Source organism: Chionomys nivalis, chromosome X, assembly GCF_950005125.1.
Source record: "Chionomys nivalis chromosome X, mChiNiv1.1, whole genome shotgun sequence".
Lineage (NCBI taxonomy): Eukaryota > Metazoa > Chordata > Mammalia > Rodentia > Cricetidae > Chionomys > Chionomys nivalis.
This window is the reverse complement of record NC_080112.1, coordinates 19,567,591-19,581,371: the sequence shown is the minus strand read 5'-3', so window position 1 is coordinate 19,581,371 and position 13,781 is coordinate 19,567,591. Positions and strand designations below refer to the sequence as shown.

General features: G+C 40.9%; 1 protein-coding gene across 3 annotated transcripts in view; it reads left to right on the top strand.

The window, feature by feature from the left end:
• Shroom2 (shroom family member 2) overlaps positions 1-13,781 on the top strand; it is a 119,778-nt gene that overhangs the window by 78,715 nt on the left and 27,282 nt on the right. Inside the window, exon 1 of one of the 3 annotated variants that reach the window (XM_057759751.1) lies at positions 9,372-9,530. The exons of 1 other annotated variant lie outside the window; for it this stretch is intronic. The gene's annotated coding sequence lies outside the window, so the exon portion shown is untranslated. Of the gene's footprint in view, positions 1-9,371; positions 9,531-9,810; positions 10,088-13,781 lie in introns of those variants that run through there. One more of the 3 variants, XM_057759750.1, reaches the window with a different exon arrangement.

Below are 13,781 nucleotides of genomic sequence, written 5' to 3'. Positions count from 1 at the left end.
AATTAAACACTGACTTCAAAGGTCAAGATTCCGTTGCAGAAATAACCAACTTAGATATATGCTTTCAAAAACTTTATGTAACGGTGTCTTATTTTGCATGTTTTTATAACTTTTGTTATCAAGAACTTTATGTAACGGTGTCTTATTTCACACGTTTTACACTAACTGTTGTTATCCATATTCAAAACTATCCCACGTTTATGTGGTTGTGAAGGGACCAGATTGATACTCTGTGTGCCTGCCTCAGAAATCCCTGCAATTACTTAACAGTCTGCATAGCTAAACTGATGGAAGCCTGCGGAATAATCTGCCTACGGAATTTAACAGTGTCTGAAGAGGACAATTAGAGCTTTATTCCTGGGCTCTGAGTCAGTCACGTGCTGAGCAGCAGCTGTGCAGGGTAGGGGGCAGAGAATGTCACCATAGACAGCTATAATGTGCATGAGCTGTGTGTGCACACGTGATTATTTGTGTCCACGGCTCTGTCAGGGCTCACAGGAATAGGAGGAAGGGAAGAGGAGTCTTCTGCCTTATTTACCATGGCTGTGTCTCTCAGCTGGCTGCTTAGTGACTTGAAGAGATTAGTTCCAGAAGCAGCCTGCTTTTGAGTTTCAAACCTAGCAGTTTTCAGGATTGCATTGTGTGTGTGTGTGTTGAAGAGAGGCAAGGATATTGAAATTTTGGAATAGGAATGTTAAAAAGTCATTTTCAGCTTTTCCTAGAGTATATGTTTCTAGAGGATCAACAAGAAATAATACGCTTGAGAAATAAAAGGATCATAAAAATAATAGGCAGTCTAAAATGCAGAAGTATGAAAATACCTAGTGACCTTGCATAGGTTTAAAGTAACATAAACATGTCTCTTCTTAATTATTTATTAATTAATATAATTAATTATTGATCTGGTATTTGATACTTGAAATAAAATTTTGTTGCATTCTGTTGAGATCATACAAAAATGTTGACATAGAAGTTATTTTTTATTTGCTGATTATTCACCAAAGTCCAAACAGAAATAACTTTTTAATATAATTTTAATTTTTTCCTATTTTTTGAGATATGGTGTCACTTCCCACCCAGAAATTCCCTGTGTAACACAGGTTGACATCAGACTTGTGCTGATCCTCCTACTTCAACACTTTCTGGGATGACAGGGATGAGATATCACATCCCACTAATAACATCTTTTTTGTGCATGTGTGAAGGATAAGCTCCTGCAAGACCATACCATGTAGTGGAGAAAGAATTACAAGTATCTGTAGCTGAAAGGAAAGTACTTCATTCTTTTCTTTTAACTATGTGAGAGCAACATGTAATCCCAGCACTCAGGAGGCTAAGAAGGGAGCTTGTACATTCAAGATGAGCCTTAGACTATAGAACAAAACCGTGTCTCAGAATTAAGAAACAAACATAAAGGTACATGGCACATGAGAAATCATTAAAGTCTGTTGGATTAAGGGGAAAACACATTGTAGCTGGGTAGCCTGACCACAAGGTAGCGGATACAGTGGCATTTTCTCCCTTCCTCCATCACCTCTGGTCCCGACCGGCCCATCTCACATGTTCTGAAGGTATTTTTCTTAGAGGTTCCAACTGTCCTCAGAGATTTCATGCTGAATCCTCAAGTTTATTACAGCCAGCTGGGTCTGTTTCTTGCAAATGCATTCAATCACTGATTTGGGAGTCCCTTAAAGACTTGGTGTCTGATTTCTCAATGACTGTCATTAAAAAGTGGTCTCACAGGGACTGGTGAGATTTTCCAACTAGTAAAGGCCCATGCCGCCAAGCCTGCAGACCTAAGTTCCATTCTTGGAATACATAAAGTGAAAAGGGAGAAACAACTCTTGTAAGTTGTCCTCTGATTGTGTGTGTGTATGTGTATAAACAGAAATGCAGTAGAGACATTTTAATGTCCTATAGCCTGGATAGCTTAAAATAGTAAGCACTGATTTCTTCCCAGCCCTGGAGGCTGAAAGATCAAAGGGTGGGTGGTTCTTCCCAATGCTTCTCTAACTTATGTGTAGACTCTAGCTTTGTACTGTGCCCTCATTTGCTTGCATTGTGTATCTGTTTCCTAATCTCCAGTTCTTACAAGGACACCAGACAGATTCGTTTTTAGTAATCCTAGTGACCTCCTTTCTCCTTAACGACCACTTTAAATGTCTTGTTTGCCTACATAGCTATATTCTGTTAGGGGTAAAAGATAGAGGTCATCTAGACCATGTGTGCTGCTACTTACTGGCTTGATCCCAGGGCATGGTGTGCCCTTTTTTTGTGAAAAGAAATTGTCATGCTAAGTTACTTTCACTTTGTTAGTATGTTCCCTTTTGTGACACCAAATTAGTCTTTCCTAACATCTTCAAAGTCGATGTCCATCATACTTTGAACAGAGTTATCCTCTGCAGACTGGGATACTGGGAGCAGGATTCAATATCATGGATGTATTTCTGCACCATTGTACTATTATCTGGACTCCTCCTCCTCGTTCCTGGTGAGCAGTTTGGAAGAAAAGGATTTTAATTTTTCTCTGCTGTTTGTCACACATGGTTCTTACACAGATTAGGTGCCAAATAAGTGGTTAGTGGATGAGTGCATTGGTGAATGGATAGATAGGTGATAAGTGCAGAGATTGGTACTTGAATGGATGAAGGATGGGCACTTGGTTGAATAAGCAGAGGGATAGAAGGAGGAATGAGTTAATAAGGATGCGTATTGCATTACGATATGTGTGTGTGTTTGTGTGTGTGTGTGTTTGTGGCTTTTTAATCAGGTTCATTGGGCATGACAGGTAGCAACAGAGAAATCTTAACCTCCACAAACAAGCACAGGCAGAAGCAGCAGTTGAAATGCATTTATTGCGGGTGAGGAAACATATATATGAAGCAGACACATAGAGAAAGTAACCCTCTCTGAAGCCTACTAGGGATTCGTGAAACAAACAACAACAACAAAATCCAGACTGTTCTTAACAAGAGAAAAAGCCCACAAGGCCTTTGTTTTGAGCTATCAGACTTTTGTCTCAGGTCAGGAGGGTGAAGAAGAAGCAAGCCATCTTGGAAGCTCACTATCTTCAGTACCTAGCTATGGCCTTTCTCCCTACATGATGGCCTGCCAGGGAGATAAGTGGTTGTTTGGATGGATGAAAGAGTAGATAGATGGTTGGAAAATTGAATGAATAGACAGATGGATGGATAGATGGATAGATGGGTGGGTGGTGGATGGATGGATGGATGGGTGGGTGGTGGATGGATGAGGGGTTTATAAAAGGATAGATAGATCGATGGATGTTGGGTGCATAGATGGATGAATGAATAGACAGACGGAAGGATAGATGGATGGACGGATGGACAAATGGATGGATGGATGGAGATCGGTTAATGGTTGGGTGCATGGATGATGGATGAATGAATAGACAGATGGAAGGATGGATGAGTAGATGGATGGTTGGGTTGGTAGATGAGTGGTTTCCTGTCTTACCTTCCTTGAGTTCTAGATCAGCATTCCATGGTAGTACATGTTCTGTGTTAAAATTTTGCTAAAGATTTTAGTTAGATGCTAGTAAGTGAAATGGGCCATACCATCTGCACTTGATCTAGAGTTAAGTTGATCCAGAGTTAAGAAGATCTAAGTGTTTCAGAAGAAATCATGAAACTGACTTGCTTTCCACATTCCTACTTAAACCCTTTAAGAAAATTAATGTAACTAGTTTTGATTGTTGCTCCTCACATTTGGGCTTATTCTGTAAAGATATTATGTCCTAGGACATTATAGGAATTGGGGCTAACATGAGCTATGGGGTTGACTCCCACAGCTGGGCTACCACTGACCTCAAGGCTGTATTTTATTGGGGTGAGTAAAAGAAAATAACAAGAATATGTTCTTACTCCCAGTAGAGCTACAAAACTGAATGCATGGAGAATTTTTTCAGAGATATTTTGCTCTAATATAAAATACATGAACCAGAAAAGCAAACCCAATGGATGCCACTTGGATGTTTTCCCTGAGAGAAAACTGGGCATGTAGAAATTATTGTGAAGACCAATTTCCTCTTTAGAAAACCAGTTTCTGCCAAGTGGATTTCAGAAGGAACAAAGATTGATTACTGGGGAGCTCTACCCTATGTTCACGACTTTAGGGCAGATGTTTATTGTCCCTGGCCTTCAATTAGCTGTCCAGCAATTGCAGCCTGCCTTCCTCAAGGACTGTGCTAGACAATTATGTATCCAGCGCTGAGTGGGTCATGCTAAGAAGGTGAAACTCGAGCTTGGAAGTAGAGGGTTCGGGAGTGGGCAGGGATGGATGATGTGGGCAGAGCTTTCTGTTTTGCAAGGCCAGGCAGAGCCCTGAACTGAAGCGTTCTTTCTATATGTGTAAAGACAAGACCATCATCCCAGAAAAGAAAAACAGCAACTGCCAGAAAAAGACAGAGGCACAAGACTAGTTGGTTTGGTTTAGGGTTTTTTTTTGTTTGTTTTTGTTTTTTTTCTTTTCTTTCTTTTTTTTTTAATTTATATTTTTTGGCAGGGTCTGTCCATGTAGCCCTGGCTGTTCAGGGACTCACTATGTGTAGACCAGACTAGACTGAAACTCAGAGATCTGTCTGCCTCTGTCTTCTGAGTGCTGGGATTAATGGTTTGTACCAATCACACTGGGCCAGAATTTGTTTTTAATGTCTGTTATTAGTTTGTTTCTTTTTTCATTGCTGTGACAAAGTATTTGACAAGGCAACTAAAAGAAGGGTGGATTTTGGCTCGTAGTTGGAGGATATTGTCCTCCATAGTGGTGAAGTCAGTCAGGAGAAAGAAATGCTGGTGCTTAGCTCACTTCCTCCTTTTATTCAGCCCAGGGATGGTACTGCCCATACATACATAGGGTGGTTCTTTTCACCTCAGTTAACCTAGTTTAGAAATAGCCTTATAGTCATGCCCACATAATTGTTCCCTAGATCCTGTCGAGTTGACAGTCATCAATAACTATCACAATGTCTTTATTTGCAATATGGATCAGGCTGATTTTGAATTTGAGGCAGCCATCCTGCCCCAGTCCTCCAGGTACCAACTGGGTTTGCACCACCACATGGCTGCCTTCTGATTTCTCCCCAGTCTGAACTACTTCAGTGTTGTGATCTGATCCAGGACACTGTTGGGGCAGAAGTATGGGGGGCAGTGCTTGCATAGCAGCCTCAATACCCCCTCAGGGCTCAGAATTGCATATCTATAGCAGTCAAGGAACTGGAGGTAAAAAGATGAACTCAAGGACATTACCTCTGCGTCTTCTTTATTTTGGGGGTGAAGGGAAAAAGAAGAAGGGGAAGAAGAAGAAAGGAGGAGAGTAAGGGGTAAGCTTCAATGGTGAAGTTCCAAGAGCTGGTGCGGGTATTGGCATTGTCTCCAGAATGCTTTGTACAGCAGGCGTGGCCTGTACAATATGTTTGAAACTGGGTGAGTTTAACGTATCAGAACTTTCCCTCAGAATCTGTAAGAGAACAGGAACAGATTTACATCTTGGCGTTATAACAGACAGGAGAAAGGAAGAGGGAGAGTACATGGAGTTTTGGCACAGGAAGTTTGAGTCGGTGATGAAACTTTTGTTTTTCTGGAACTAGAGAAAAAGTGGCTGATCTTGATGTCCTCTGGAACTTAAGGGGACAGGACCCTGTTTGAGTTACAAGAATTAATTTAAAGGGGCCCTGCCATTTAGGGGAAAGGCATGAGGGCATTGGTCTGGGGGAGAGAATAGCAATCAGCAGTGGGCATGTATTGGCACACCGTTGAGGTAGTCTGGGGTAAGGTGAATGGAAGGAACAAATGAAATGGAAGCTCCTACTAGAAGAGATTTGCTAAAAAATCTCTTCTCATAAGAGGTACCAGGCAGGTTGGCATGACTAAAAATGAATCAGTGAGATAAGTATCCCTAAAAACACAGTTAAGTGGTGGGGTCTGCTGAGGTAGATAAGGCTGTCCCCCTACCCTGACAATAGGGAAATTAGAAGGAGAGGTAGGGCCCCAGAATTCCCTCAGTACTGAGTATGTGGCTCAGGTGTCCAAGAGAAAGGAGATGGGCCATCCTGATACAGTGATGTTCACCCGTGGCTCCCTGTTAAACATGACAGTTGTGGTCAGGTCAAAGGAACCTGGGCAGCCTCACTCGTCCATGGCCAGATCTCAAATGTCAACTTGGGAATTTTCTAGGTTTGATGTTTCCATGTATTAAGTGCATGAGGACAATCAACTGCCCAGTGTCCTTCCCTATGGCATCTCGAACAAGGTCTTGTGAGACCAAGATGAGTAGGGCATACTCAGGCCCAGTGACCAGTTCTATCTCATTTGAAACATGGGCCTGCTGGTTCTCAAGCCCCAGGGATCAAGGGAGCAGCACGGACAGCACAAATTGGGCGATCTGTTGCCTCGGCCAGTGAGAGGACTGTGGCTAGCATGTGACAATGATGATTGTGGGCTTTGTCATTCCTTACATGGTACACATTAAAATCCAACTCTAAGACTTCTGCCTACGGGGTCAAGGGGCCTTCCTCCAAACGTCTAAGTTTAGCCTTAATGTCAGGGTAGCACTGAGAAAAAAAAATGAGTCATGAGTAGCTGTCTGCCTTTCGTGGTTTCTGCATCTAAGTTAGTATGTTGTAACAGGGCTTTAGTGAGGCGTTCCAAAAATGCAGAAGGATTTTCCTTCGTATCTTGAATGACCTCTGAGAGTTTATTATATTTTACTGACTTGAGGACAACCTTATGGAGACGTGCCAGAAGGCAAGTCAAAAACTGGTCCCTAGCTAAAATTCAACCTGGGGTGTAATAATCCCAGTGTGGTTCCTGCTTGGGGACCGCCTCTGTCCCTGGAGGGTGTGTTGCATGTGTTTGGTGAATCTCGTCTGCATGTAGTCTAGCCTGATCCCAAATTCACCTGTGCTCTTCAGGTAGTGGGTTATTAGATAGGATCATATAGATGTCATGAAAGGTGAGATTATAAGAATGGGTAATATATTGGAATTGTTTTATGAAAGTGGTAGAATTAGACATATAGGATCCCAGTTTTTGTTTTCTCTGAGAGGGAGAAAGGAACATGTGCCCTAATCAATCCATCTATGCCGACCACATCTCGCAACAGAACTGCAGCTGGCTTGGCTTGGTCAGGGTTGAGTTCCATAGCAGCACATGAGCATGTGAGAGGAGGGGTAAAGGTGGGTGCCAGAGTAGGCAGCTGCTGTGGCCAGGCACTGGAGAGGAAGAATGGTCCAGCAGGGCTGGATGGAGTAGTTAGTGGGGGAAGAGAAAGAGCTGACGAGTGAGTGGAGCCTGTTGGCACGGGTGTGAGCAGTCTCTCACAACAGGGACCATTGATGAGTAGTCCAAAAGAAAAGAAAAAGAAAGAAAAATCTGAGGGATCCTGGGCCCCCAGTTGTGGGAGGACTGACACCAGGGTCATACAAACACAATTTCAGCTAAGGGAAGCAATTTAGGGATGAATGTCAGCGAAGGGTTCAACCGTAGCTATGAAGGCCATGGTTGGAGGGCTAGCTCAGTCGGTAGAGCATGAGACTCTTAATCTCAGGGTCGTGGGTTCGAGCCCCACGTTGGGCGCCAAAATGTGGCTGGCGCAAATGAATGTAGACAGATTATATAGATATATATAGCTTTAATAAGGAAATAGACTTACAGGACCACAGGTTCCCGCGGAGCACTGGAAAAGTGGAGCAAAAGAAAAGGGGCTGCTGGGCTCACGCCCGGCAGATTTATCCGTAAACATTAGCCCAAGGCGAACATGCCCCCAATGGGTGGGGCTATGTCCCTACACTATATATACAAATCTCAGGCTTAATGATAGAAGAAACTGGGTGTATATTATGGAAACTCCTTTCTTTTATTTAAATTTTCTATAATTAATTTTTAAATGAAGTATTTGTAGTTAGGGATATACTCAGTTGGTTATAATATGTGCTTAGCATGTACAAGTCCCTTGGAGAAGAAAGTAGAGATGGGGGTGGCAGGGAAGGGGCACCGTTGTTTATTTATAAAATACTATATGGATGAAAAAACACTGGAAAGAGTATGGGCTTTACAATGAAAAATACATGTTCACTTCCTCACTGTGTTTATATCAGCCCCCCCCCCAGACTCTCCTAACCCTTTCTCTCAGATTTAGTGGAATCCAAGTTAGTAACCCCAAAGACACCTACGTATCAGTATCCACTGAAGCACTGTTCACAATAGCTAAGTTATTAAATCAGCCTGGGTGTTCCATCAACAGAATCGTAAGGAAAACCATAGGGTGGGATGTGAGTGTATCAAAGAAAAATGAAATCATGTCATTTGTAGGAAAGTCGGTGAAACCAGAGACCATTGTGTTAAGTACCATAAGGTAAATCAGAAAAAAAAAACAAATGTTTTCTTTCATGTAGAATCTAAATTAAACATGCATGAACATGTGTATGCATATAACATGAAAGTAGTGGAAAGGTTAGTATTTGAGAAGAGGAAGGATGTAAAAGGGCAAAGGAAGGGAACAGTGTGAGGATGGACAAACTATGTGACTTAATGTGTGAAAATGTAAGAATGGAACCCATAATGCTGTAAAAGCGAATATATACTAATAAAAAAGTCAATGCTTCATGGCTATAATGATAACACATTAGAAATGTACTGCATTGGAGGTTGGATAATAACATGATTTGGTGAAATGAGCAGGTGTTTGAAATAATTCCTGTGCAGTGAGAAGAGCTTTATGGAAAGAAGCTGTAAAGAGAAAGCCCTGGTGGCTAATCCCTGGACTCAGAGGAAGGAGCTGTGAGGAAAAGCTGTAAGGGAAGCAATTTCAGTTCAGGACCATGGCACTGAGGTTGGGGGCTGGGCTCAGAGTGGACGTGGAGCATGGGATCTTTAAATGCAAGTCATTGGGATGCAAGGAATTGGGTGAGTTGGGGTCAGCCTGGAGGCTTTTGTATTCTCGCCCCAGTGCCCTTGCACATAGGAAAGGTTCTGAAACACTTGGTTTGTTAGCTGATGGATTACATTCCTAATGAGTGCGTAATCAGCCTAAAAATGTCCACAGACATAAAATAGGCTGTTGAATGTCATCTTTAACTCAATTGTAGCATTAGACCATGCAATAGCACCACTGAGAGTTCTTAAGTAGAATTTATGAATGACCTTCTTGCAGTAGCTTCTTTTATATTTTCCATTTTTAAAAAAATAGGAAAAGAAGGAGCACCACTCCCCTGCTCTGTGCCTGGTAGGGATTTTCAAAGGAGAAACCTCTTATAGCTTAATCATGGTATATGTTAGGAAAGTTCCCTGAGGTCACATATAACGAGTTCTGGAGTTGACAGACCCTGCATAAACTTGTCCATCATAAGGCAGAAGGCTCTGATCTTCCAGCTGTTGCCAGCTGCCTTCGTGACTCCTCAGTGCCTTAGGCAGCAGGATTCTGCGGTGGCAGAGGCGGGCTGTGGGTCCCTGAAGCACTTAGCTGCCTTTGCAGACAGAGTGAGCCACAGTCTACAGCAGCGAGCAGGGATGCAGGTAAGAGACTCTAGGGCTCCTTTTCAGGGCATCTTATCCCCGAAGGGAACTGTTTGAAAAATCACTTGTGCTATTTGTGAGGGGGGTGTAGTACCCAATGCTTCTTTTGTTCTACCGTCTTAAAGGGCACATTGTTTGTCAGCTCACAATGGCGTGGGTCCGATGCAAGATGTGCTAACATTCTCATTGTTTATTGTTCTGTCAAAGACAAAAAATCATGCAAATCAGGGTACAGATTCTGGCCGGAGCCCTGCAAGAGTGCACACGTGTGCAAGGGTACACGTTGGTCCATACTGCATGTATGTCTAAGGATGCATGCAGTTTTTGCAGCCTTGTTTTTTTATAGCTGGCTGAAAGCACATTGGAACTGAAAGCTGCCGTCCCTACCAGTGGGATTGGTAGCCCTGGCTGTGTAGAAAAATTGCTCTGTGTGACTTCTGGCAATAGAATGCTGGGATTTGTGAAGACCTGTCTGCATTGCCGTTTCTTTCTCAGTAGCTATAAGATGCAGGCACGCTCACTCCCAAGACACTGAGTGTGGACCCTGAAAGAAAATGGTGAGTTAGACACATCCAGACAGAGGTGGGTGGCTAAAACCAGGTGTGCATGCTTGGTCATGCAAACGGTGCATGGGTCTATTCACACAGCTTCCTAACTGCAGTGAAAAAAAAAAAACCTACAAGGAGAAAATGGAATCTCTGTGGCTTTGAAAAATCTTTAGTTCTTGTAATTTGTTATTTATTTGGATCGTGATAGTGTTTTTTCTTTAAAGGTGTCATTATACATGTGCTTGTGTTTTCTGTTCTGCCTCTTACATTGTGATTAAAAATGCAGGTTATTGTTTTTGGCCATGTTGCTAAATGATGGATTGCCTTTGCTACAGGCAAGGAAGCATTCACATGTGTGGAAGGAATGCCATTTTCACCGAGAAATTGCTGCATAGCTATCTGTGCACACATACGCACGCTATCTGAGTCTGTATCCACTGACTCATGGGACTAGGTGTCATCTTGAATCACATATTTAGGCATTGATTGTGCCAGTGCCAAGGCAAAAGGAAAAAAAAGACAACGGCAAATTAAGGAAAGGTTTACGGAATCTGATAGCATTATAGCTAAGCAGCTTGCTGCATTCCAACTGCATTTATAAAATGAGTGGAAAATAATTTTAAGCATAAAAATACTGGCACAAATTTGATGAATGGTTAAGATGTTTTCTAGGCAAAGTATATGTGTATTTATGTATATATGTATGCATGTATTTTTGATAATGTAGTAAGGAAATATTGCATTTGTAGTTGAAAAGAGGACATGTCTCTATACTTTATTATATATAGTAGGAAAAGCCATTCATGTGCATACAATGTGCACACACACACACCTACCTCTGTCTTCAGCGAAACTTTACAGGAGCATTTTCAATTATTCAAGCATGCACAAAGGCATTTTTTTCAAAGTTCTGGAAATAATCACAACTATGTGTTAACCAAATGGGTTTTAGAAGGCTTCCGCTACCCAGCTGCAGTGACAAATGATTTAGTAAATGTGTATTAACTGCTGCATGCTTTGCACGGACTAGCCACTCCCCCAAAGTCTGACTTTGAATGCTGAAGGTTAGGGAAGGTAATAATTTATGTTGCCTTTTAGAATACTTGTGTGTGGCTATTTACTACTTTGGATTGTGTGTGTGTGTGTGTGTGTGTGTTTATGTATGTGATGATCATGTTTGCAGAACCATGGGAAGAAGCTGACATATTATATCCACTTTGAGCTACCCATCTTTCCCTTTTTTGAACACTAGAGGTTGTTGCTGGCTTCTGCAAGAGCAACTTGCTGACCGATCATTGGTAGATATCTGTAGATGTCCAAAGGGATTCAGAATCTATTTAATTATTAACACACACACACACACACCTCTTTAAAAAATAAAGTCTTAGATGGGGTGAGGAGATAGCTTAAATTAATTTTTTTTTATTTAAAATTATCCTTAATCCCCTTACCCAGTGATTCCACTATAGAACGTGGAGATGTGTTTGCTTTGCAGTCTTGTTTCAATGCAAATATATATTTTACATATACAGTCGTTCTCCACACAGTGTATGTAAATTGACTTTAAAAACACAAAAATCTTTTATATGTACTCTACCTAGTGTTCTAAAATGTGAGAAATCTGTCTTATAATGTAGATATTTAAAGCTGTTTCTAGTCATTCACAATTGCAAATAATACTTTAATTAATAAGCATATTTTGCTAATAGCTAAAATGTAAGAGTCATATATTTCCATATGGGTTATCTTAAAACATGGTAGATATGTATTTGGGAGTTTCTCACCTTTTGGACCTATGCAGTATATTCTTGTTATTTATGCTTTATTCACCAGCAGCCTAGGAAGTCCTGTTCCTCTTACAACTTTGCCAATATTAAAGATTAATTTTACAATTCTGTGGTTTAAGTAACAATCACTTTTAACATGTATTTTTGGGGGCTGGGGAGAGGGAATCTTTTTTTGTATATTTATTGGTATTATTTTTCTTTTGTTCATTACTGTTTACATTCCTATTAAAAGTGGGCCGTTCTTAATCATTGCCATTTAGGATATAATATATCCATGCAGTATAGTGTGTATTTTTCAAACATCTACTATTGGTTAGGTTTAGATTATTTCTGTAACACATAAATTGAATCCTCTTCTTGTGGCCCACACTCTGAATCTGTATTTTGGTGGTCACCAGCTTCTAGCAACTATGTGTTGTTGTTGTTAACTTGTAACTTAATATGACATTTTATACAACCACCCACAGTTCTGTTGATTCTTAAATAGTTTACAATGCTTTGCAAGGAAGACAAAGTGACTAAGGATTAAAATAGACCAGAGTTTTCAGCCTGATGTGTTATATTGTATTGTAGGAGGAAATCCTATTTTAGTGTAGAAAAGGTTGATGGCTGCTGACCTTTTGTAGGAGATTGGAGTGCTCATGTATTAGAGGAGGGTGCCATGTTCCATGCATTCAAAATACTCTTAGTCTACAAAGTGTTTAGCAAAAGAAATGACTGTGCTATGGACTCTAGAAATGTTTATGATGCCAGGATTTGTTGTTGCTAAAGTAAGAGGACAGTGAGTTCAAAACCAGAGTGAGCTACATATTGAAATGCTATGTCAAAGAAAGAAACAAAAATTGGAAGAGTGGTACAGGGATTCAGCTTGATCTAATGGTTGGCATCTTCACTCATCACCTTTGTGATTGACACTAAATAACCCTGATCTGTTTCTTTCATATCATTTCCCTATATACCACAAATAAGCAAAACAGACTTTGTGTCTTAGTTATGGTTTCTATCACTGTGAAGAGACACCATGACCACCGCAAATCTTATAAAGAAAACATTCAATTAGGTTTGCTTATGGTTTCAGAGGTTCAGTCCATTATCATGACAGAGGGGCATGGCAGCATGCAGGCAGACATGGTGCTGGAGAAGGAACTGAGAGTCCTCCATCTCAATTGGCAAGCAACAGGAAGTAAACTGAACTAGGTGTAGCTTGAGCATAGCAGACCTCAAAGGCCCACCCCCACAGTGACACACTTCCTCCAACAAGGCTACAACTAATTCAACAAGGTCATACCTCCTAATAGTGCTTCTCTGTATGAGCTCATGATAGCCAATTACATTCAAACTTCCACACCCTGACTCCAGGGCTGTTTCTGATTCTTTGATATTAAATTAAGATAAACAGGTACATTACGTATAGGATGAAGTCACTAGATATATCCTCCTTCTTGACACAAATGGTAGGTCTCCAACTGGTCTTGCTACCTGTGACTACACTTCTATTAGTAAATATCTCAACGATTTACATTCGGTACAATCTTGGATTTATCTGTCTCTCTTTTTTCTTTAAAAATTAAGATTATTTTATTTTATGTATATGAATGTTTTGCCTGCATGTTTGTATATGTGCACCATGTATATTTCTGTTGGATCCTTGAAACTGTTTAATGGATGTTTCATAACTACCATGTGGGGGCTGGGAATCTAATCTAGAACTTCTACAAGAGCAGAAAGTGCTCTTAACCACTAAGCCATCTTTCCAGCCCCTGCCTGTCTCTCTTTCATAGGTCTTCCAGTGTCTTGGGGAAAGTTTTTATACAGTAGGACCAAATTTTCCTAGACTAGTAAATTATGATAAAACTTTGTTTATAAACCATGCATCACACCAGTGATTTAATGCCATACTTTTTCTTAATGAAAAG